The 23,370-nt window shown below is 42.5% G+C and overlaps 1 protein-coding gene across 1 annotated transcript in view; it reads left to right on the top strand.

Annotated features, from left to right (window-relative positions):
• Positions 1-21,065: 21,065 nt before the first annotated feature.
• LOC136877303 (esterase B1) overlaps positions 21,066-23,370 on the top strand; it is a 100,680-nt gene continuing 98,375 nt past the window's right edge. The window contains exon 1 of the mRNA XM_068228499.1: positions 21,066-21,082. The gene's annotated coding sequence lies outside the window, so the exon portion shown is untranslated. The remainder of the gene's footprint in view (positions 21,083-23,370) is intronic.

Consider the following 23,370-nt stretch of genomic DNA (forward strand, 5'->3'; position numbering starts at 1 on the left):
GGATGATGAGGAAATCGAAAGAATATATGAAGAGATAGAAGATTTAATACAGTATGTAAAACGTGACGAGAATCTAATTGTGATGGGATACTGGAATCCAGTGGTAGGCCAAGGAAGAGAAGGTAATACAGTAGGAAAATTCGGATTGGGACAAAGGAACGAAAGAGGAAGTCGGCTGGTTGAATTCTGTACTGGTCATAATTTAGTCCTTGCCAATACTTGGTTCAAACACCACAAACGACGGCTTTATACGTGGACGAGACCTGGAGACAATGGAAGGTATCAAATAGACTTCATTATGATTAGGCAGAGATCCAGAAACCAGGTGTTAGATTGCAAAACTTTCCCAGGGGCAGACGTGGACTCTGACCACAACTTGTTGGTCATGAAATGCCGTCTGAAGCTGAAGAAATTGAAGAAAGGAAAGAATATCAAAATATGGGATCTAGACAAGTTTCAAGAAAAGAGCGTGGGGGGTTGTTTCAAGGAACATGTTGCAAAAGGATTAAATGAAAAGGCTGAAGGAAACACAATAGAGGAAGAGTGGATAGTCATGAAAACTGAAGTCAGCAGGGCTGTTGAAGAATAGGAAGGAAGAAAAGATCAACTAAGAAGCAGTGGATAACTCAGGAGATACTAGACCTGATTGATGGACGACGAAAATACAAGAATGCTAGAAATGAAGAGGGCAGAAAAGAATACAGGCGATTAAAGAATGAAATGGATAAAAAGTGCAAGGTAGCTAAGGAAGACTGGCTGAAGGAGAAGTGCAAGGGTGTGGAAGGTTGTATGGTCCTAGGAAAGGTAGATGCTGCATACAGGAAAATCAAGGAAACCTTTAGAGAAAGGAAATCTAGGTGTATGAATATTAAGAGCTCAGATGGAAAATCACTTCTAGGGAAAGAAGACAAAGCAGAAAGATGGGAGGAGCATATCCAACAGTTGTATCAAGGTAAAGATGTAGATAATTTTGTTATGGAACAAGAAGAGGCTGTTGATGCTGATGAAATGGGAGACGCAATTTTGAGGTCAGAGTTTGACAGTGCTGTGAGCGACCTAAATGGGAACAAGGCACCTGGAATTGATGACATTCCCTCTAAATTACTGACTGCCTTAGGAGGAACCAGCATGGCTATTCCATTTAGTGTGTAAGATATATGAGAGAGGAGAAGTTCCATCCGATTTTCGGCAAAATGTTAAATATACCTATTCCCAAGAAAGCCGATGCTGACAGGTGTGACAACTATCGCACCATTAGTTTAGTATCTCATGCCTGCAAAATTACAGAAGAATGGAAAAACAAGTTGAATCTGAGTTGGTAGAAGATCAATTTGGCTTCAGAAGAAATGTAGGAACACGTGAAGCAATCCTGACTTTACGTCTGATCTTAGAGCCCACGTACATGGCATTCTTAGATCTAGAAAAGGCATTCGATAACGTTGATTGGACCGAGCTATTCAAGATTCTGAAGGTGATTGGGATCAGATACCGAGAACGAAGAGTTATCTACAATCTGTATAAAAATTCAGTCTGCAGTGATAAGAATCGAGGGCTTTGAAAAAGAAGCAGCAATCCAGAAAGGAGTGGGGCAAGGCTGCAGTTTGTCCCTACTTCTTTTCAATGTTTACATAGAACAGGCAGTAAAAGAAATCAAAGAGAAATTTGGAAAGGGAATCACAATCCAAGGAGAGAAATCAAAACCTTGAGATTTGCCGATGATATCGTTATTTTATCTGAGACTGCAGAAGATCTCATGAAGCTGCTGAATGGTATGGACGAAGTCTTGGGTAAGGAGTAGAAGATGAAAATAAATAAGTCCAAAACAAAAGTAATGGAGTGCGGTCGAACGAAGGCAGGTGATGCAGGAAATATTAAATTAGGAAATGAAGTCTTAAAGGAAGTAGATGAATATTGTTACTTGGGTAGTAAAATAACTAACGATGGCAGAAGTAAGGAGAAAATGCAGATTAGCTCAAGCGAGGAAGAGCTTTCTTAAGAAAAGAAATTTGCTCACTTCAAACATTGATATAGGAATTATAAAGATGTTTTTGAAAACTTTCGTTTGGAGCGTGGCATTGTATGGAAGTGAAACATGGACGATAACTAGCTCAGAAAGAAAGAGAATAGAAGCTTTTGAAATGTGGTGTTACAAAAAATGAAATGTCGTATGGCTTTTAGTGCCGGGAAATCCCAGGACGGGTTCGGCTCGCCAGATGCAGGTCTTTCCATTTGACACCCGTAGGTGACCTGCGCGTCGTAATGAGGATGAAATGATGATGAAAACAACACATACACACAGCCCCCGTGCCATTGGAATTAACCAATTAAGGTTAAAATCCCCGACCCGGCCGGGAATCGAACCCGGGACCCTCTGAACCGAAGGCCAGTACGCTGACCGTTCAGCCAACGAGTCGGACGTGGTGTTACAGAAGAATGCTGAAAGTGAGATGGACAGATCAAACCACGAATGAAGAGATACTGAATCGAATTGGTGAGAGGAGATCAATTTGGCTAAATTTGACGAAATGAAGAGATAGAATGATAGGACACATCATCTTAAGACACCCAGGACTTGTTCAGTTCTTGAAGGAAGTGAAGGTGGTAAGAATGGTAGGGGTAGACCAAGGTATGAATATGACAAGCAGATTAGAGCAGATGTAGGATCCAGTAGTTACATAGAAATGAAAAGGGTAACACAGGATAGGATGGCATGGAGAGCTGCATCAAACCAGTCTATGGACTGATGACTCAAACAACAACAACAACAACAACATTATTATTATTATTATTATTATTATTATTATTATTATTATTATTATTATTATTATTATTATTATTATTATTATTATTATTATTATTATTATTATTTTTATTTCTAGTATACGCTTTGTGGATCAATGGCCGCCATTTGTCAAAGTCTTGTGTGTGTCGTTCGGTTTTAGACCGACGATCTTGAAGTGTGAATTTCCTGTATCTTGTCAGCGCAGCTTCGGTCGTCCTCTGGAGTGACACCAACAAGAGGACGGATAATCGTATGGCCTCAGCTACAGTGTGCAGGCATTTAGATCTGACACCATCAATGCTGCCTACGTATCAATTTCGACTTTCCAATTTACTATTCCAGATGAAAGTGTGACCGTGAGAATTGATTTGTATCTTCCCATTTTATTGTATTACTTTTTTATATACGATGTTATTCTGTTTGGACTGAAATTTGGGACTTAGAAGAATTGTTTCGGTCTCATCAACCTGGACTTATCCAGAACATTTTAAATAGATTGTTTTAAAAACTTTTATTTATGGGCTGTATAAAAAATATAATCTGTGAATTTCAGAATTTTCTTTTGGGTAAAAATATTTTGTAAGTACAAATATTTTGTAACACACTGCACTATAATGCGCAATTCGGGAAGTGGATTTCCTGTTGCTTAACACACAATTTTCTAGTACATTCGATTTTCACCGAGTCAGCGAGAAAGAAGAGACTTTTGATTGAAGAAAATAAAAGTAAATGTAATTAGTGAATGTGAAATTCTAAGATGAATTCTGCATTCTGATTGGTTTTCTATGGTTGTTGCGCCATTTCCTGTTTCCCATCGGATCACTGTTGGGCGATGTAATCCTGATTTTATTCATTTTTTGGGTAAAAAAAAGAGGCAAGGTCGTCACCGTACAGGCCATGAAGGCCCTGGGAGAGGTGATAGGTAAGGGCTTCCACAATGCGTAACCTCGGCACTTGGTGGAATGGAGTGGTTAGCTATGCCCGGCCGCCTTTTTTCACCGGGAATTAACCTGATACTCATGTTTGGTGTAGAATGAGTGAACCTCAGGGCCATATGCATCTCCGGAAGTGAAAATCAAAGTTTTCGACTTCCTGACGGGGAACCGAACCCACGTCCTTCCGGGTGAATCGAGCATGCTTTTACCGCCTCGGACAGGGATCCTCACCGGGCGAGTTGGCCGTGCGCGTAGAGGCGTGCGGCTGTGAGCTTGCATCCGGGAGATAGTAGGTTCGAATCCCAATATCGGCAGCCCTGAAGATGGTTTTCCGTGGTTTCCCATTTTTACACCAGGCAAATGCTGGGGCTGTACCTTAATTAAGGCTACGGCCGCTTCTTTCCAACTCCTAGGCCTTTCCTATCCCATCGTCGCCATAAGACCTATCTGTGTCGGTGCGACGTAAAGCCCCTAGCAAAAAAAAAAAAAAAAAGGGAGCCCCTAAACATCAAACGTACACTGAAGAAAATGGAAATTGCAACACCCAGAAGGAGTGGTGCTACATTGCTGCAATTGAACATGCAGGACGAGTGTTCGGTTGTGATTCGATTATTACACTTTCAGGTCCCTCTGACCACAAGTTTGGACAACAATCAATACAGGATGTGCCCACCACGAGCTGCAATACATTGATGAATTCGTCGAGGTATGGAGTCAATAAGGCCCTGGATCGCTTCCTGAGGAATTGTGGCCCATGCTTGCTGCACTGCACGGGTCAGTTGTTCCAGAGTTGTGGGTGGCTGAGGACGGTTGGCCAGTTGTCGACCCATCATGTCCCACACATGCTCAATAGGACTGAGGTCCGGGGATCTGGCGGGCCATTCTAAGGTTGTGATGTCGTGGAGAGCTTCTCTGGAGATGCATGCAGTGTGAACCCGGGCATTGTCCTGCTGAAACATCCCATTAGCAATGTTCGCCATCATAGGGACAATCACTGGATTGAGTACCCTATCAACGTACTGTCGAGCAGTCATAGTGCCCTCAACAAGCACTAATTGTGATTTCACATTAAAGCCAATAGCTCCCCAGATCATAATGCTCGGTGCTGGCCATGTGTGCCTCTCGACAATAAGATCTGGGCGGCCCCTCTCCCCGGTACGTCGGCGCACACGATTCCGGCGATCACTGCGGGCAAGACAGAAGCGCGATTCATCACTAAAGACGACCCTATGCCATTCGTCGACCCACGTCGATCTTTCTCGACACCAGGCCAGCCTTACACGTCGCTGTTGTGCGGTCAATGGAACACCTTCTACAGGGACACGGGCTCGTAAGCCAGCTGCACGCAGGCGATTACCAACTGTTTGTTGTGTAACGTGGAGTGCCACAGCTGTTCGAATTTGCGCTGCTGTTGCATGCGGTTCCAGCCGGGCCATCCGAATAATGCGGCGATCCTCTCTCATAATTGTCTGTCGCGCTGGGCCTTTGCCAGGTCTACGAGTGTGGTTACCTTCATTTGAGCACTGCTGCCATACACGTTGTACCGTAGATGCCTGTCGGCCAACACGTGCAGCGACAGTCCTTAGCGATAATCCAGCCTCACACAGCCCAATTATCCGAGCCCTGTCAAACGGCGACAGTTGTTGGTAGCGTGCTCTTCTCTGTCGTCGAGGCATGTTTCACGGGGAACACTTCACTGCACCGACTGCAAGTCAACTACCCTACACCAGAGTCCGTATGCTGCATTTGATTCCTCCGCGACCAATCATGTGGGGAGACCTGTATCAACAATCCAATGGGTCTGAAACTTTGATCGTTTACATACCTACATGGCATCGTTCCATATCTTGAAAATCAACACAAACGACCAATGCCTTCATGGTGCTGCAATTTCAATTTTCTTCAGTGTATCTTTTAAAGGTCGGCACCATACGATATGGAGTACCAAATTGACTTTTATTTCCGTCTTTCTAAAAACCCAGTTCTGTCAGGTCTTAACCCGCTATCTTGGGATCCGGATATATGAACTGGCGACGTTTGAGACGGATTGTCAATAGTGACAGACGGGCAACCGTGCCACTAATCACGGCTCAATTCAACACAGGCCGTGCTAGACACGTCTCCCAGTGGACAATCCGTAGGAACATGGGTTCTATAGGGTATGGGAGCCGGCGCCGCACACGGGTGCCACTGTTAACCCAACGTCATCGGGCACAACGACGCGCATTTGTCGCCAGACACCAGGGATGGACACTGGAACAATATGAACGTTAGAGGGTTGGTCGTACTGACAGACAGTTTGAAAAAATAATTCGATATCTCGCGCCGTTGTCCTTTTATCAGCTGCTGAAGTTGGCCAATCAGACAGCTTCGCGGACAAATTCAAATAGGTTTTTGGAGGCGATGTTGTTAAATCTGCACATGGCTTAAGACTGGCCTGAGAGCACTTTATGTCATTCTTATCGTACCATACCATAATTTAGAAGTGTAGCCATAACCAGTGGCTAATAAGTTGCAACCAATGTCCTTCACTTCCATCATTTTTGTCTTATATTTTCGTAAGTCATCATGTACTTCTTTCATCCACGGGACTTAGGTTTTCCTGTTCTTCTGGATTGTGAGGATCTTCTTTGTTATGCACTGAGTGAGCAAATGTCATGGGATAGCGGAGCACTGATGCGCAGGTGTGTTGTCTGCGCACCACACGCCCCCTGTGCCAGCGGCAGTTGTATAGGAGACCTTGTGAGCAGTGGCTGTGCATGTAACAGGTGTAACATGGAACGTCGTCGTGAGCTGACACCGTTCGAACGGGGTATGGTGGTTGATGTCCGACGGATGTGAAGTGCGATTTTGGAAGTGGTGCGGGAATTCGGCTTCACACGATCAACCGTGTCCAGGGTGTATCGTGAATGGTTGAATGCGGGTGTCACCGTCCACAAAAGACGAACGACCGTCCGTCCAGCCACCTTCGATGACCGTGACCAGCGACGTTTAAGACGGATTGTCAATAGTGACAGACGGGCAACCGTGCCACTAATCACGGCTCAATTCAACACAGGCCGTGCTAGACACGTCTCCCAGTGGACAATCCGTAGGAACATGGGTTCTATAGGGTATGGGAGCCGGCGCCGCACACGGGTGCCACTGTTAAGCCAACGTCATCGGGCACAACGACGCGCATTTGTCGCCAGACACCAGGGATGGACACTGGAACAATGGCGTGATATGGTCGGACGAATCACTATTTCAACTGCACCATGCCGATGGGAGGCACCGTGTATGGCGCAGGCCACATGAAGCGATTGATCCCGCCTGTCTCGAAGGTGTGGTCCAGGGCGCTGGTGTCTCTGTTATGGTCTAGCGTGCCTTTTCCTGGTATGGAATGGGTTCCCTAGTTGTTCTGGGAGATACTTTGAATGGTACGCGGTATGTTGAGCTGCTCGGAGACCATCTCCACCCATTTTTGGCCTTCCAGCGCCCAGGCGGTTCTGCGGTGTTTCAACATGATAGTGCGCCGGCACATCACTCCCACGTCGCCCGGGAATGGTTCCAGGAACATGCAGCGAAGATCCAACGAATGCCATGGCCATCCAGGAGCCCCGATTTGAACCCTATCGAGCATATCTGGGATGTCCTGGAACGCAGGCTGCGTGCCATGGATCCTGCACCCACGAACAGACCAGCATTGGCGGCCGCTCTGCAAACGATTTGGTGTCAGTTGCGTCCAGAGGACTACCAGGGACTTGTCGACTCACTTCCACGGCATCTCACTGCAGTTCGCAGGGCCAGAGAAGGCCCTACACTCTATTAGGCGACTATCCCATGACATTTGCTAAGTCAGTGTACTTTCTATGTCCATTCTTTAACGTGTCCATAAAACGCCAGTCACCTTTTCTTCATTGCAGTTGAGATCCTCTCAAACATTATGTAGGCCTACAGTTTTTTGTCTGGTCTTAGACGAAATGTGAACTCATTCAGACCTGTCAACCTAGAGAAACGCCAATGCGAGAGGTTTACCAACTTGGAAGGGGAAAAATGCGGGGGACTGTACCGATGTTCCATAACACAATTTAGAAGAATAGCCATAATCATCAGTAGCTAATAAATCAGCACCTATGTTCTTCATTTTCGTAATTTTTTCTTATATTTTCGTAAGACATTATGGACTTCTTTCACCCACCGGACTTACGTTTTCCTGTTCTCCTGGATTGTGAGGATCCTCTTTGTTATTCTTGCAAGGTCATTCGTTAATGTGTCCAATAAACGCCAGTCACCTTTTCTTCATTGCAGTTGAGATCTTCTCAAACATTATGTACAGCTCTTTGTTTGTCTTAGACGAAATGTGAACCATTAAGACCTGTCAACGCAGAGAAGTGCCAAGGGGAAAAATGTGGGAGATTGCGTGAGAAACGAAACCAAAGAGTTAGAACACAGGCGATTATGATCACAAAAGTACTATAAAAGACAAACGCATCGTACCGTAACAAGTACTTTCAGCCTTCAGAGTAGGTTCTATTCGAAAGATTAAACTAAATTAAAAGCTTTTAAAGTTATTGAAAAAATTACGACCAGTTCAACAATTCCTCTACATACTTACATGTTCCACTATGTTATAATAATAATAATGGCGTATGGCCTCCGGAGAGGCCTGGTGCAGGTCTTTTTCTAGTAGACGGCCTATTAGGCGACCTGCATGTCTGTGAAGATGAGGGCCCTACCTAGGATGATTTCTAATGTTGAATACGCCACACACATCCAGCCCCCGAGCCATTGGTATTAACCAATTAAGGTTAAAATCCCCGACCCAGCCGGGAATCGAACCCAGGACCCTCTGAACCGAAGGCCAGTACGCTGACCATTTAGCCAACGAGTTGGACTCCACTATGTTGATAGGTAATGAAATAAGGCTAAAATAGTTCAATTTTTACAAAGTATAACAAAAGAAGATAAATAAAATCAGAATGAAATTAAACTAAAACTAATCAAACGCGAAGCTCTCTACGTATCAGAAACGTTCAATCTCCAATACAAAAGCACTAAAAAGGACAATTAGAATTGAAAGAAGATGAGAAAAATCCTATACAGAGAATCATGGAATACATTTTCCAAAACTAAATGCGCAAATATTAAAAGGCTCTTCAAAATTTGAGACACAATGCGCATGCGAAGAATGCAATTCATGGGGGACTTAGAAAGAATGGATTCAAATAAGCTGACTCACAGAATGTACACATTCTTAAAGAATAAAACCACTAGATCAAGTTTATACAAACAAACAGAGAAAGGCCTGAAAGAAAGAGGATCACCAAATCTACTGGACAGAGATGAAATTAGAAAAATCACACTCACACGGGCTTTTGATGATGAGAGAAAGACTAACCGACATGTATAGTCCCTGCAACGAAAATACACCCATTCACTAAGAATGAAGGAATACTGGGCTGAAGGAAAAAGCCAGCAAATGTTGATTCCGCGTGGCCCTAACTGACCCATTCGCGACGAAGAAGAAAAATAAGAAACCTTAGTAGATCAGTTCAATAATTCACTGAATAAACTAAAAGAACACAAAAAACAGTTATTTTTACTGGCTACTACTTTTCATTTGTGTTCATCGCTGTACAACTTGGTAGTTCTCTTGGCAATCTTTAAAAGCTCATTTTAAGGTCCTTATTCACATTAGCTCTGCTACGCGCCTGCGCGTTTTGACTTGCAGACATTTGTTGCCTTTACTAAAACTGCGTTGATTTCGCAAGTTCTTTGCATGCTTGAGAGCGTGAGTTGATGTTTGAATGCGTGTAACTCACGCATTATGCGTAGGACTTAACACATCTGACTCATTTGCTGTTTTTTTTCTGTGAATCCCAGGATTTTCCTTAAAACTTTACTCTCTTTCTTTTCTATATCCGACAGGTCCCTTCTATAACGTTTCTGATGCGTATGAACATTCCAGTTTGACCTGATAAGGTAAGGATTTTGACTCACAAGCTTCCTGGCAGTCTGAACGATAGTTCCATCTTTCTCGCCCGGTCTTCAATTGCTGCCCTTTCATTGACTCTACAGGCAGATAATGTTCTCTTGCATTTCCTGTTCACGTAAAATTTAGTTTGATTACAACTTATTGTGCATGCAGTTAATTTCGTCATAATACGTGCGTGGGATATTTGTTTAGAACTCTTTCTCAGGCGTTCACAATGGCTTTCATCATTGTTCAGACCACTCACTGTTGTCATATAGCACTCTTCCCTGTTATGGTTAATATGTCTGCACCACTGTGTGTAACTATACTAACAAATGAAAGCCAAAGTGTATCGATATATAAGCCTTAATTAAGGGACAACACCAGCATTTATCTAGTGTGGAAATGGGAACCACGGAAAACCATCTTCAGGGCTGAAGACGGGGGGTTTCAAACCTGCAATCTCCAGAATGTAAGCCCACAGCTACGCGACCCTGACTGCACGGCCAGGTCGCTCGGCCTTCTTCTGCTTCTTCGTCTTCTCATTATTATTATTATTATTATTATTATTATTATTATTATTATTATTATTATTATTATTATTATTATTATTATTATTATTATTCGAATAACCCTTTTGAGGGTACGATAAATATACTTTGGTTACTTTTCTTTGCATTCAATTTTCTTTGTTTCCAAACTTCCTTCATTTTCTAAGAATGTTGTTCCTTTTCGTCTTGAGTCCATTTTCTTCCAGTTGTTAATTTCTTTTCTCCTGAAATCCTGTCTTCCATGTTACTTCTCTGAAACGTGTTCTGTTTTCTATCGTGTCTATTTTAATTCCAGCGTTTTTTGTATTCTTCTCAATTTCAATGAACCACGTGGGCTTGGATTTGTAACTGTTCAATAAGTTAAAGATTTGTTTAGTTAGTCTATTGTTATTAATTCTATAAATCTGTCCAAAAAGCTGGTCTTCTTTCCCTCATTAGAGTTGACAGTTTTCAACTTTTATATATAGCTCTCTGTTTGATCGTAGTCTCAGTTCGTCATTGTTGTTTCTTATAGGTCCCAGCATTTTTCTCAAAATTCTTCTTTCAACTTTATATAAATTTTCAAGATCCCCAATTCTTGTAAGTTTAAGAGTTTCTGCTCCACGTGAAATTTCTGGCCAGGCTACTGTTTGATAAGTCTTAATTTCAAGTTCCAGGATAGATATTTCTTACTATATATATATATTTTGCCATATGAACCATGGATAAATGGTTAGCGTGCTGGCCTTTGGTCACAGGGGTCCCGGGTTCGATTTCCGGCAGGGTCGGGAATTTTAACCATCATTGGTTAATTTCGCTGGCACGGGGGCTGGGTGTATGTGTAGTCTTCATCATCATTTCATCCTCATCACGACGCGCAGATCGCCTACGGAGTCAAATAAAAAGACTGCACCTGGAGAGCCGAACATGTCCTCGGACACTCCTAGCACTAAAAGCCATACGCCATTTCATTTCATTTGTCATATGAAGCGTCCTTTCCATTTTGCTTACTCTTATATCTATAGCTACCATTTATTTTGTGTTGTTTGTTATCCATTCCCCCAGGTATTCATTTTTTGCTAGTGGCTTCACGTCACATCGACACAGATAGGTCTTATGGCGACGATGAGAGAAGAAAGGCCTAAGTGTAGGAAGGAAGCGGCCGTGGCCTTAATTAAGGTACAACCCCAGCATTTGCCTGGTGTGAATATGGGAAATCACGGAAAACCATCTTCAGGGCTGCTGACAGTGGAATTCGAACCCACTATCTCCCGGATGCAAGCTCACAGCTGCGCGCCTTTAACCGCACGGCCAACGCGTCCGGTCCCAGGTATTTAAAGCAATCTGTCCGAGATATTATGTTATTGTTAATTGTGATATTTTGAGGTGCATTAATGATCTTTGTGATGAACTTTGTTTTTTCAAATGATATTTGCAATCCTATTTTGGGCGCTTGTATCTGTAATTCTCGTATTTGTTCTTGAGCATGATCTACTGAGTCTGTAATTAACACCATGTCATCTGCGAAAGCTAAACAATCTATAATGATTTTACACCTTTTGGATTTCTTCCTAGTTGAACACCTTTAGTATCGATGGCTTTCCTCCATTCTCGAACTACCTTCTCTAATGCACAATTGAAGAGTAGAGGTGACAAACCATCTCCCTGTCGTACACCTGATCTTATTTCGAATGGTTTTGAGAGTTCTCTCAAAAAATTTACCTTGGATGTTGTTTGTTTGTTTATGTTACTTTAATTATTTAAATTGTTTTTTATCAAGTCCAAATTCCTTTAAAATATCAAATACAGTATTTCTATCACTTGAATCATAGGCCTTTTTAAAGTCTTGCAAAAGTGATTACAAATTTAGAGTTTCTGATCTTCATCATAGCTATTATGTTCTTTAGATTTAAAATTTGTTCTGGACATGACGTTGATACTCTCCTAATTGTGGGTCTAGTATTTCTTCATCTTTTTTTAAGAGTGCCTTGGACAAAATCTTATATGTAATTAGTAAAAGGGAAATTGTAGTTGTTAGGGTCTGATTTATTCTCCTTTGCGTGTGGCGGATGTATTATTTTGATGTCAATCCTGCTGGTACAGTGCCTGTTGTCCAGATTTCTTCGATGATTTCTGTTAAACATTGGGACATATTGTCACTAGAGTATTTCCACAATTCGGCAACTATATTATCTTCCCCAGGTGCTTTATTATTTTTAAGTTCCTTCATGATTTCTTTGATTTACTCTTTATTGGTGGTTTTGAGTCTGGTTGTATTGTTGTTGTATTATCAAAATTAAATGTCTCTTGGTGGAGCGCTGTTATATAGTTGTTCGAAGTATTCTGCTAGTATCCTACAATTTTCTGTGTTATTATAACCAATTTTCTGTGCTTTTGTATCTCTAAAATGTAAATTCGGTGGTATATATTTCCTTACGTTGATTTTAAATGCTTTGTAGAAGTCTCTTGAGTTGTTTTATTTGAAGTCCAATTCCACTGCTGTTAGTTGGCCATTTGTTTCAATAAAACCTGTTCCAAATTGAGGTATATTCTTCATAACTTTTTCCTGGTTTTCCCTTAAATATCCTAAATCCCTCTGAGTCGAAGTGATTTTCATCAGTATACCTTGTTTCCTGAAGTGCAGTTATCAAAATGTTTTTAACTCTTAGAAAATCTGTCAATGTTTTAAGTTTTCCTGTCTTTAAAAATGAGTTCACGTTAAAGTTAGCTAAATAATTTATGTTTCTGTGCCTAATTTGGTATGATTGTTGCTTAAGGCAGGTTTCAGCATGCTCCGACTCATCTTTTGCACAATGTTGTGGGCCCCCAGAATCAAAATGCCCACTTTTCATTTCCTTGGAAATGGGAGACTGGTTACTCCCTGGGGTAAATCTCTTACAAAGTGCATATCCATAGGTGATTGTTTGATGGGTTAAGGGAAAAAGTCCCTTAAAAATTCTACTCGAGGTTGTTAGCTTCGAGGGAAGATTTTCAGCCGCACCTCTGGTGAACAGACGCTGACAATTTAGCCGCTTGTTACAAGTCAGACGTGAAATGGATTTTTTTTAAGCTGTCTATTCCGTTAGTTCCGCCTTATTGAGATCCATTCCCTCCACCTTCACTATCGTTGAGATTAGCGCCCGTATTTTAAAGCCCACAAGAATTGGGCTACCTGTTGGTCCGCGGGTGCTAAGACCATCCCAGCAGAGGTGCTAGGAACCCCGTATCCGCCACATGATGACGCGTTCTGAAGAGGTCAGGTTCACCTATGACTTAGTGGATCAATGACCGCCATTTGTCGCGGTCTTGTGTGTGTTGTTGCGCTTTATACCGACGATCTTGAAGTGTGACTTTACTGTACCTTGCCAACACAGCTTCGGTCGTCCTCTGGGGAGAACAAGGAGGATGGAACTGACAACAATGGGCGCCCATATGACAGTTTGTAGTGGGGGGGGGGCGCTAGATCTGGGGTTTGTAGTATTTTTAATATTTTGGGAGATGAATGGCTACTTGTATTCCGCGGTAGAATAACACCCACGGTATCCCCTGCCTGTTGGTGGAGGGTGGTACTACCACATCCACGTCATACCGACTTTTAAATCATTTTCTTGAAAGAAAGACACCTGACTACATTAGATTATTGCCTTCCCCTGAGAGCTAGGGGAGGCCCACGGCCCCACCCCCCTCTCCTTGGTACCGGGCATGGGCGCCCATGCTGACAACTGTACCAGACACTGCACGCTTTATACCATCGAAGGTACTTTTCTTCTTCTGCACAAATGTGTTGCTGAAGTGGTTGATAAAGAAGACGTCCGTTGTCTAACGGAGCATTTCCATGGCATGTCGACAGTGTTCCTTATAAAGTACCAATCCCAAGAAATGGAGGGAAAGGACATGGAGAAGAAGAGTTAGTTGGCGTTCAGTGATTTTATCGGCTGGTCGACACTGAACTCCGTAAAACCACTGTCCTTCACCGGTGAATCAAAAGTTTGAGCATAAATTGAAGTAGCCTGTAGAAGGGTCGAAACACAACTGCTTTAAAAATAGGAACGTACAGTTTAAGACGAAACACTGCATCATGAAAAGCCTGTCACGAATGAAATAATAGATAATTTTTAATTTTCAAAAATGCTGTACATTCCTAGACAACACAGAACTGACACTCAATGAAGTGATAGTAGTTTGTGTACAAAGTGAAGTTAAACACTGAATATTACTTATAAAGTATGTCCGAATTGTCGTCCACCACAATAATATTCACAACATTCGATGACCAAAGCCTAACTCTGCTGTGAACACAAAATAATATAATTTCATTAGGACGCTGAGCGCCAGAGAGATCCGTCAAGACCACCAGCTAAATTTCACGTCAGGCGACGGCAGTCCGCAGAGACCACTGAGTAAACATTGGAGTACCGGTAATTGTTTCTTGGAGACGACAGGGTAATTGTTTCTTGGAGAAGACAGGACCGTTCCTTAAGCTACGGAGAGCTGTGGTCCCTGTGAAAAGTTCAGTACGCTACGTCAGGGGTGGAAAATGAAATGAAATGGCGTATGCCTTTTAGTGCCGGGAGTGTCCGAGGACAACTTCGGCTCGCCAGATGCAAGTCTTTTGATTTGATTCCCGTAGGCGACCGGCGCGTCGTGATTAGGATAAAATGATGATGAAGACCACACATACACCCAGTCCCCGCGTCAGCGAAATTAATCAATTATGATTAAAATTCCCGACCCTGCCGGGAATCGAACCCGGGACCCCTGTGACCAAAGCCAGCACGCTAACCATTTAGCAATGGAGCCGGACGTCAAGGGTGGGAAAGAGAATATTACCCTGACCGCTACGCGGGACTGCTGTTCTACCCGAAACTTTTTTTTTTTTTGACGGGACCACGGCGGTCCCTATAGATACCTGGAAATATTTTCTTTGTCATTTCATTTGCCATTTCCTATACCTTTCCAACTATTCTCTTGGAACGCTCGGACATTTTTACGATGAAAACTGTACTAAATACGTGCCATACACAGAAATGCCGCCGTATAACAATGATCACATAAAACGCGCGATTACATATGACATAAAAATGTAATGACCACTCATCAGCGCAGATGCTGTCTTGCCAACTGCTGAAGCACGAAGGACCCGAATAGGCCTGTATCTAAATGAAAGTATTTCCTATAAATGTGAGGGAAATTTACCCGGATCGCAACGCGGGGCCTCTGATCCCAGCGGAACATGTTTATAAAGGGACCGCTATGAATATTGTCAGAAAAATATAATTTTCATTGTATTTATGGGTTTTTATTATTTTAGCTCACAGTTTCGAACATTTAAGAGGATATTTGCACACAATAAAATAGCACGGTCCAATGGGAAGGTTTTAAAAAGTCGTCTGGCTCTCAGCGTGTTTTTGTCACTTCTGCATTATTTGGTGCCCAGTGTCTAATTTCACTGCGTGCACAAACGACTATAATCTCATTGATTAGCAGTTCTGAAATGATTAAGAATGAAGAGCATTTTGGAAAACTAAATAAAAATTCCTTAATATCGTTCCTGATATTCTCGGACTTGCCCTGACGCAGTATTTCGTCCTAAACTATACGTTCCTAATCGAAGGTTGTTGATTTTCATGCCCTGCAACCTTTTGAATCATACTGTATATCTTCGACTTGAGACAAAGTGACATTCTTTTGTCACATGGGACACCTCACAACTCCTTCCGCTCCATTCAGATCGCATGTATTCTTGCTCGCACTTCATCGTTGATGCCCCATCACTCTACAGACGAGATCCAAGGTATTTGAAGCTTTCTGCCTTTTATTTCGTATGGTTGGCGTTCAGACGAAGAATACTGACAAAATAGCCAGCACTTCAAAGTACAAAGCTACCCTGGTAGGTCTAGGTTCTGTATATTACACGAGAAGTGATTCTAATTGAACACATATACCTCTTTTCAACAGGTGCATATTTCAATGTTACGTATCTGTCCTTACTTCTGGAGTGAATGGCATTGCATGCCACAAGATGTTGCTTTGGCCATCACACTTGAGATTGATGTGATGTCATGGGCACCTGCAAGGGGGGCAGGGGGCTGGCCGCTTGTCCCCCCCCCCCCTGAAATTCTAAAAAGGTTGATGTTCAATTGTTTAATATCATACCAGATTATTTCATAAACTGAACTTACTGACAGTCATCTAACATCTGTTATAACCGGAAATTCCTGTTAACAATTTAATGTTGCTGACGTTATATTGGTTTTCATATTCAAGAAAATTGTTAATGTGCCCCCCCCCCCCTGGAAAAATCCTGCGGGCGCCCATGTGCGATGCAGCTTTCCCTGCCACCTTATCCTGTATTAACCGGTCCATTTCTATGTAAATACATCTACTCTAGTCTGTTTGTCATATTCATGCCTTGCTCTCTCCCTGCGACTACTCTTCTTTTAGTAACTATCTGCACAAGTCTTGGTTATATCACGAAGTGTCCTATCGTTCTGTCTCTTCTTCTGGTCAAATTTCGCCAAATCGTTCTCCTCTCATTAACTCGAATCAGTATCTGTTCATTTGTTATCCGATCTACCCATCTAACCTTCTATAACACTTCTTTTCAAACTTCTTACCTCCTTCCCTCCGCACTGGTTATCTTCTTCTTAATCTATTTACCCTCCAGGGTCGGCTTTTCCCTCGGACTCAGCGAGGGATCCCACCTCTACCGCCTCAAGGGCAGTGTCCTGGAGCTTCAGACTCTGGGTTTGGGGTACAACTGGGGAGGATGACCAGTACCTCGCCCAGGCGGTCTCACCTGCTATGCTGAACAAGGGCCTTGCGGGGGGATGGGAAGATTGGAAGGGATAGGCAAGGAAGAGGTAAGGAAGCGGCCATGGCCTTAATTAAGGTACAGCCCCAGCATTTGCCTGGTGTGAAAATGGGAAACCATGGAAAACCATCTTCAGGGCTGCCGACAGTGGGGTTCGAACCTACTGTCTCCCGAATACTGGATACTGGCCGCACTTAAGCGACTGCAGCTATCGAACTCGGTGGTGCATGTAATTAACAAGAGAGCCAAACGGAGAGTATTCACACTTATTTGAATGTTTACGGCGCGATGAAGGTAAGTCCCGACGGTAAGCCTACTTCAGAGTTACTATATTGCGATTTCAACAACTATTTCAGATAAGAGAATTTAACAGGAAAAGTTCAATTTTACAGGAGGAAATGCTACCTCAGAAGCAATGGGAGTCCGTGATCATTTTTAAAACTACTTTAATGCAGTAGATTGCGTCCCGTGGCGGGATGACATCATTAATCGATGTAGCCTCAACATAATTTTTTATTTTTTACAATTTGCATTACGTCGCACCGACACAGATAGGTCTTATGGCGACGATGAGATAGGAAAAGGCTAGGACAGTGGCCTTAATTAAGATACAAGCCCAGCATTTGCCTGGTGTGGAAAATGGGGAAACCACGGAAAACCATCGTCGGGGCCGCCGACAGTGGTTTACGAACCCACTATCTGCCGAATGAAAACCCACACCTACGCGACCCTAACCGCACGGCCAGCTCTCTGTAACATTAATTAAAGACCGCGAAGTTTACTGTATTTATTGTCCACAGCAGAGCAATTTCGTATACAATAGCCTACTATTTGTTAAGAACACATATACGACACTTTGAAACCTAGGGAATGCCACTTACGATATCGTTCACTGTAAATATAATAAACACTGAAAGCTACACCCCATGTGAGATGTGATGTCAATTATCGTACTGATATGCTGTGTGTGGATTCCAACATAACACGATTTTGTGATGAAGTCAACAAAAATTATGACATAAATTGTGTATAGACTACAGTAACCTACCACAAAAATGAATATTCTGATACGTTTGGTTTTCCATAGCCTTGCTTATTTCCTCCCAGGAATTTTTTTACGTTGTTACAGTAATGCTCGTGGGTCTTGTAGCTTGGAGGAAATTATATTTTTGAACTAAACTGATAAGTTTTCCGTGTCTAGCTTTAATAAATTAAATAAACTATCACAAAACAGAACGTTCTCGACCGTATCCAAGAAACAACTGACTTTCCAGCTGAAGCTGATACACATTTGCCAACAAATGGTCGTCCGAAAGATCTCGACGCGACCGTCTACGAAGTTGCACGAATCTTGATAATTCTGTTCGATTCCGCTCTGCTAGTCGAAAAATATTCTTGACAGAGAATTCTATTCCGTTCAGTTCAATTCGATTCGACTCGTGGCGATCGCTATCTCTATCTTTCACTTAAACACATGTTAAAAACAAATTCTGTTCGGTTCGGTTCGATTCCATTCCATTCCATTCCATTCCACTAGGCGGGAGCGGGCTTTCCAGTGTGCCCAACTCTAGCGGAATGTGTTGTTGCAGTGTACTTTAAATTGCTACCTAGCGTATTCTAAATGGGTCTAGTACACCAAGAAGTAGGTTAGTTCTATCTAGCCTCATTAATTTCAGACAACTTACAGTGAACGATCGGAAACAAGGAGGAGAATAAGTAGGCCTACTTACTTGAAAAGGTTTTTCATGTTGTCCACAAATTGAAAACAAGACCACTTCGAAGAAGAATCGACTAAATTTGTTGGAAAATAGTAAAATTCGCAATTGTACTTCCAAAATTTTTGCAAATTGGAAGAAATCTTGTTAGAATTTATCTTCCGACACTGCGTGGCGGAGTGTAGCGGAATTTCAGAGAACCCGTAGCGACTTTTGCTACGAGCACACTGCGAGTTGGAGCTCTCTTAAAAGGAAGAAGCTAATTCTGTGCTCTCTTCCGTTGTCAATTGGATTGTGATAGAAGTGTGTAATACGATTCATAGTCATGCATTATAAGGAGTAGTGTAAAGTGTATTGTGTGTGCAGTGTGTATAAGAAATATGTCTCGAATGTGCATAAATGATAAAAACAACTTCTGTTACGTGTGCGGTGAGCTGACTTTCAAAGCACAGAGACGGGAGCAATACCTATGATATGGCGCGAACCTAAGGATCATGTGACAGACTGCTATTTCTGCTTGACAAATGTATCTGGAATAAGTTCGGCGCCCAGACATACTGTTAAATATCCATCTTTGGATTCAACAATTCGACCGCTGCCTCATGGACCAGGACTTCCCATACCAACTCCACCAGATGACAATACTGAAGAATTTTTCGAACATCAGGATGATTTACCGAAGGATCCAGATTTTGCGGAAGATGATACTACAAATGAACCTCCACTTTGTAACACAGAAGGATTTAAATGATTTGGTCCGTGATCTTGGTTTGAGTAAAAGCAAGGCAGAACTGCTTGCCTCAAGATCGAAAGGATGGAAGCTACTGCAGGGTTGTCCGGCTCCATGGCTAAATGGTTAGCGTGCTGACCTATGGCCACAGAGGTCCCGGGTTCGATTCCATGTAGGGTCGGGAATTTTAACCATCGTTGGTTAATTTCACTGGCACGAGGGCTAGGTGTATGTTTCTTCATCATCATTTCATCTTCATCACGACGCGCAAGTCGCCTACGGGAGTCAAATCTAAAGACCTGCACCTGGAGAGCTGAGCATGTCCTCGGACACCCCGGCACTAAAAGCCATACGCCATTTCATTTCATTTACTGCAGGTTGACTCCAAAGTAAGTTTTCTCGCAAACGCCAACAGGAACTGAAGTATTTGTTTTCTAAAGAAGAGGACCTCGTTTTCTGCAATGATGTTGAGAATTTATTCCAGTCATTCGGTGTTGAGCATAAAGTTGAGGATTGGCGTTTGTGCACAGACTCCTTGAAGACAAGTTTGAAAGGAGTATTACTACATAATGGAAACATATATCCACCCATTCCTTTAGCCGATGCAGTTGGTTTGAAGGAAAATTATGATAATATGAAGCTCTTACTTTCTGCTATCAAGTATGACCAATTTTCTTGGCTGCATCCGGGAGATAGTAGGTTCGAATCCCACTATCGGCAGCCCTGAAGATGGTTTTCCGTGGTTTCCCATTTTCACACCAGGCAAATGCTGGGGCTGAACCTTAATTAAGGCCATGGCCGCTTACTTCCAACGCCTAGGCCTTTCCTATCCCATCGTCGCCATAAGACCTATCTGTGTCGGTGCGACGTAAAGCCCCTAGCAAAAAAAAAATTCTTGGCAGATTTGTGAGGATTTGAAAGTTATAGCCATATTACAATACTAGGGTTACAGCTTGGCTATACCAAATTTTGCTGCTTCTTGTGCAAGTTGAATAGCAGAGATAAAGTTAATCATTATATTCAAAGTAATTGGCTAAAAAGAGAGTCACTTAATCCAGGACATGGAAATGTTCTTCACTTGCCCTTTGTACAACCTTAAAAGATCTTATTGCCTCCACTGCATATCAAACTAGGCTTGTTTACGAATTTTGTGAAAGGTCTGAATAGTAATGAGAGTGCATATCTCTTCCTATAAAATAAGTTCCCAAAGATCAACGATGCTAAAATTAAAGAAGGTATAATTGTCGCCCTTCAAATAAGAGAACTGATGAAAGATATGCAATTAGAAAACCACTTAAATATGCAAGAAGTAGCTGCATGGCAATCTTTCAAAAAAGTTGTAAAAATCTTTCTAGGATTCTTCAAGTCTCATAACTACAGAGAACTTGTCATTGAGATGATTGACAACTAAAAGATAATGGTATGTGATATGTCTCTAAAAATACATTTCCTGTACTCCCATCTTGATTTCTTCCCTGAAAATCTAGGGGCTGTGAGCGACGAACACGAGTAGCGTTTCCACAAGGACATACATACGTACTGGCAGACTACTGTTGGACACTGATAAGAGATGTTCCTCAAGCGAAATACAGTAGAAACTCCAATTTACATACATTTTAGGTGAGTAAATGTACAGTAATTTCAGCTAAAATATCATAATACTATTTATTACTCCAACACCCTGGGTGATGGAAAAGTTCTGTAAAAAGATTTGAAATCAGCACAAGAAAGTAAGTCAGAAACACCTATTGTTTCCCTTGTAACAAAAAAGTTCAAATTCTGTCGACCAGTGTATTCTGCGCATAATATTCAGCACTTTCTCCAGGTCTCTGAAGACGCAGATAAAATGATAATAGGACCTACCTATCATCGACAAATCTCGGAGTATAATTTCCTCTCCTGTAACTGTGAGTCCTTTTCCACATTCCTTTTTCATTCCCTTTACTGAATTCTTCTTGTGCTATTTGTTCGCGCAACCTGGCGGGCTCACATGTGTGGACTGTCTCCCTCCCCTCCACATGTGAACATGGCCCTGTTTTATGGCCGAATGCCCCTCCTCATACAACCCTATTTCACTCTTGCATGTTTCTGTAGTGGTTGGTAACGTGGTGTGTTGTGTGTACTGAGACAACCAGAAACACCCAGTCTCCAAGCCAGAGGAATTAATTAGAAATGACTAAAATACTCTGCCCGCCCTAGAATCGAACCTAGTACCCTCTGAATGGAAGGCCGTGACACTGACCACTCTCCCAAGTAGCCGGTCTTATTTCTTTCCACGACTGTTTAATATAAACACTGAAACTAAGGAGGGGCAAACACACTCCTTCCTGGATAGCTGCTTTCTTTTCTAGCTCGCATTTCTCATCACTGCAGTTTGCTTCTTGTACAGGTCGTAGATAATCCTTTCTCGGTATCCAAGACTAATTAGCTTCAAAATCTCAAAAAGCTTGCTCAACTTAAACGCTATCAAATGCTTTTGCGAGATCGACAAGTGACATGTACGTGGCCTTAGCTTTATTAACTCGATTATCTAAGATCCGACGGAGATGTATCATTGCTTCAAGTGTTCCGACATTAGAACTGTATTTTAGACAGCTGGGGGTAATGGCTCCGGTTTCCCCTCTGGGGTCGGTCGACCGCGGTGTGTTCCGAGCTGTCAGAGGAGAAGAGATGCCGTAGAGTGACATTAGTGGACGAATAAACTTGAGTGGAGCTTCCACAAGTAGGAATGATAATATGAAGATAATGTTTGAATAGAAGATGACAAATTGGGGTAAATATTCATTTATAGGAAGAGGAGATATTTGAAATCATTTTTTTTTAAGTCTAGGGAATCTACCACCTGGTCGGAAGCTCTAAATACAGATCAATGATTGTTCTTGTTTTGTTTTTTTTGCTAGTGGTTTTACGTCGCACCGACACAGATAGGTCTTATGGCGACGATGGGACAGGAAAGGGCTAGGAGTGGGAAGGAAGCGGCCGTGGCCTTAATTAAGGTACAGCCCCAGCATTTGCCTGGTGTGAAAATGGAAAACCACGGAAAACCATTTTCAGGGCTGCCGACGGTGGGGTTCGAACCTACTATCTCCCGAATACTGGATACTGGCCGCACTTAAGCGACTGCAGCTATCGAGCTCGGTGTTGTTGTTGTTGTCGTCGTTGTTGTTCGGAAGCCAAACGGACCTTCTCTCAACTTGGCTTCAACTTCTCTCTCCATTCTTCTGTAAATAATACGTGTTGAAAATTATTTACGCTTGACAGCGCTTACTTCCTTAGAAATAGGGATAAGATTTTTTTTTTTTTAATCGAATTGAAATGAAATGAAATGGCGTATGGTTTTTAGTGCCGGAAGTGTCTGAGGGCAAGTTCCCTTCGCCAGATGCAGGTCTTTTGATTTGACTCCCGTAAGCGACTTGCGCGGCGTGATGAGGATGAAATGATGATGAAGACGACACATACACCCAGCCCTCGCGCCAGCGAAATTAACCAATGAAGGTTAAAATTCCCGATCCTGCCGGGAATCGAACCCGGGATCCCTGTGGCCAAAGGCCAGCACGCTAACATTTAGTCATGGAGCCAGACTAAATCAAACTGAACTTCCCCTATGCCACAGTCTTATCTTACACACTATCCGGAATATCTTCGCCATGCCGGTTTCTCCCAAGGCAGTCAGTAATTCTGAAGGCATATTATGAATTCTAGGTGCCTTGTTCCCACCCCGGTCTCATAACGTCTCTGCTCATTCATTATCTCATTCTTCCATCGCTTTTCCCTACCCTGTTCGAGTCATGCATGCGAACTATGTGGCACAAATGTATTGGGATTTGTTGAATACCCTTCCTCATGAAAATCCACAGCCTGTTTCCAGTCATTTGACCGGGTCAGGAATGGAATGAATGAAGCCCCAT

Source organism: Anabrus simplex, chromosome 7 (genome assembly GCF_040414725.1).
Source record: "Anabrus simplex isolate iqAnaSimp1 chromosome 7, ASM4041472v1, whole genome shotgun sequence".
Taxonomy (NCBI): domain Eukaryota; kingdom Metazoa; phylum Arthropoda; class Insecta; order Orthoptera; family Tettigoniidae; genus Anabrus; species Anabrus simplex.